This window comes from Humulus lupulus, chromosome X (genome assembly GCF_963169125.1).
Source record: "Humulus lupulus chromosome X, drHumLupu1.1, whole genome shotgun sequence".
NCBI classification, from domain to species: domain Eukaryota; kingdom Viridiplantae; phylum Streptophyta; class Magnoliopsida; order Rosales; family Cannabaceae; genus Humulus; species Humulus lupulus.
Genome location: NC_084802.1, coordinates 215,181,615 through 215,185,255, shown reverse-complemented (window position 1 = coordinate 215,185,255; position 3,641 = coordinate 215,181,615).

Genomic DNA, 3,641 nt, shown 5'->3' with positions numbered 1-3,641 from the left:
TAAGCTACAAGAAAAAATAGCATCAGGAAGTCGATGACCTGAAAAGCAAAGCTAGTCAACGAGTGAAGTGTCCCTAATGTCATGAGACCTTATAACTTAGTGGCTTGGGAAAAACTCAGTGTCGAAGAGATCCAAGTAATGCAAGACAAAATTTATCATATTCTCCTGAGGACAGCGTGCACCCGAGGAGTAATAACAAAATCCCATTCCTCGAGATGTGAACGGAAGTCCGAGTCATCTGTACTCAGACACGATCCTAAGTCTCCTAAGACTTAAGGACCCAAGTAGCGCAAGTGCGAACTGAGGTTTCCTTCTGAGGACACCATGCTCAAGAAGTAATGACCTAGTCCTATGATCTTGAGATGCGAATGGAAGCCCAAGTCATTGGAACTCGGAGCTAAACCTCGAGTACAAAAACTCGAGTATCCTGAAAAACCTAGTCTAAGGGAGGGGAACTCGATTATCTGAACCTGGGATGATGAGTTCACGACTTCCACACAATTAGGACCTGAGTTATGCACTCGGGGGGCAAATCGAAAGGTCCGAGCTGACCCACCTATGACCACTACCCAGGGGACAGATAGCTTAGCGCGAATGACCTCCTAGGGGCCCGAGTCAATGGGAGTTGAGGACAAAGGGTAACATTAAAGTTACTTTCAAGGACACCGAGCTTGGAAGACAACACTAAATGTCCTAAGCATCGAGCACTAAGGCAAAACCCTACAGTACCACAAACCTTCTAAAATCCTGAAATGTTGAAACTCAAGGACACAAGGTCGCGTCAAGTGTGTACTGATGCTTACCCTTCCGATAGGATCCCCCATCTTGAGGATCCCCCAAGTAGAATATCAAATCAGTAAAAAGAAGTTGATGAAACAAATAATGGACTGAGATAAACACTCGAAGACTAACCCTTACGGAGGAGTGGCGGCTGGCAGTTACCCATGAAACCTCATTGTTGCTGCCATAATGAGCGAAGCTACGAGAAGGCATCTTGCACATGGACCCCGCTATCCCTTGGAGGAGTTCTGCGACGAGCAAAGTAGTATTCCCTCCTATTCTCCCCACAAGGAAAATCTCAAGTTCCTCGTAGTTGGGAGGAGCAACAAGATCCTACAGCCAGTCCTCATGCAAGAACTCAGCAAAGAGTATGAAGTCCTCGCTGCCATCGTCAATACGGGCGTTGTAGTACTCAATAGCTCATTTGTGCTTCTCAAAGTCTTCCCATCATAGTGCCTCGGGAAGACTATCAATTGAGGTCCCCTGACCGGAGGAGAGTTGGGCACCTTTGAAGGGATTTCCTTACCCTTCCGATAGGATCCCCCATCTTGAGGGGGTAAACCTCGAGGTCAATGACCTCACCAGGAGCCACTATCCTCGAGCCGAGGACCAGTGGAGCAGCAGCATGAGCTACTAGGGCCATTTGGGCTGGAGGTGTAACAACCCAAAAATGCTAATAGGGTTTAGTACCTTGATTAGTGTGTAAGGAGGGCATAACTAGATATATGTGTGATTAACTAATTAAACGCATGACTATGTGGCATGCACGATATATATGATAATGTGAGTATGATTATATGCATGTTTACGAGTAATAAATATGCATGTGGGCCCATTCTTGATAGTTGGGGCATTTTTGTAATATTGGGTCGTTACGAGCATAAATGTTAATATATGTGAGTAAATGATTGAGACCACATTATTATGTGGATATATTTGCAATATACAGCTTGAGGCGATCCTAGTGAGCGGCTTGGCGGAATAGTCACAGCGGGGTTTAATACCCGGCTCGGGGCGAGCCTAGGAGTATTTAGGGAAATTTATGTATATGTGGGATTTATTCAGTAGTGGGTAAATATTTGGTAATTAGTTGGGCATGACAGGATAAATTGGAAATTGGAAGGATGACTCGAGGAATTAGTGGGAATTGTGGCAAAAGATTGTTTCGCCCTTGAGGGCAGTAGAGGGTAAGCTTTGGGGTAGGGGCATTTCTATCATTTACTGCATAAAAGGACGACACTTAGTCAATCTGAATAATGTAGAACCAAAGGGGAAACCTTTAGAACATTAAATAAACTCTCAACACCTCTTCTCTCTCTCTCTTTCAATTCCATCATCCTTGGGAAATGCTTTGGGGGCTCTTAGTCATTTGGAGATGAAAGCTCTGGAATTGAGGGAGCTAAGGCTAGAATTTTCTAGGGTTAATTTAGAAGGTCACATCACTACTGAGGTAAGCTTTTCAATCTGAATTGTCTTTAGAATTTGTGTGATCAAGTTAAGTTGTGGCTGAGTAGAGTTCCAGCTTGGGTTTTAAATTTTATTAAGGATTTGATGTGGATTCCAAGCTGGTTTTGGATGTGTGAAGAGTGTAGGGATTGGTTTATAAACAAGCTATGAGGTTTAGGTTGGGAGGGTAAGAACTCTAGGTTCAATTCTGGGTTTGGGATGATTTCTATTAAGTTTGGCTCGAAAAAACGTTGAACAAACCCAGAGATTTCTGGGTTCACGGGGGCGTTCCGCGACCCAGTTCATGGGCGCTGCAACCCGCGTGCCCCATATGGCCCTGGGAGGGCTGCTGATTAAAGGGCGTGCCGCGATTCTAAGGGGCAAGTCGCGGCCCGCCTCCCCCAGATTCTAGAGGTCGCGTCTCTATTTTGGAGGCGCACTGCGACCCTCAGGGGCAGGTCATGGCTTGCCTAGGCAGTTTTGGCTTAGGTTTGTTTTAGGACTCAGGGGGCTCAGGGACCTAAACTTAAGCACTCGGGATGATTTCTACTACCCGGTTTAGTAGAAATCAGGGTCCCAGAGGCTAGTAAATGAATCTAAAGTTTTTAAATGATTTAGAATCTTATGGTTATCCATTATCGCTCTGTGACTTAGGTTTTTACCGCAAGGGCTCAGGAATTAAGGATCATTCTCGGGGCCACTATACGCTTGCTACTCAGGATTCGAGGTAAGAAAACTGCACCCTTGTATGGTTTAGACTGGGACTAAGGTTCCCAATAATTGTATGCCTGTATTGCATTTATAAGATTGATATGGTATATGAGAATGAACGACCTAAGAGAGTCGGAGGTGTAGGTTAAGCACTATTTTAAACACACAGCGTAACGGTCTTGGTTATCCAGGGCATTACAGGAGGTGCAGTATTCGGGAGCGTGGACGACGTGGTTGACACCGTCGAGAGATCTATCTGAGAGGGTCCCCACACCCTCTAACACTTCGATCTGACCAATTCGGACAGGCCCATGCTTTCTACACAAAGAAAACAAACTGGTTAAGTCCTCGGAAGGAAAGGAAAGCATTAAAAACAAGCAAAAAATGAATGCAATACTAAAAATAAATCTCTTCGAGAGCCCCATCGCGATCAGGCTCCTCTGGGTGAAGGACGGAATGGTCGAACTCGTGGATGAGCCAACCCATATCATGTGTCAGATTGGTCTCATAGTGCCAAAACTAGATGGCGTGCATAGACGTCACCTCGTTCAGAGGCACGAGACCTTGGGGATTTCTCCTCCTCCTTGGGTTGTGAAGGAATGTGTCGATGAGGTCCTGGTAATCCTGATACTCCTCCTCAGACCAAAAACACCCCGAGATTTTCCCACACTGGAGAAATGAGAGAAAAAATAAAGAATGGTCGG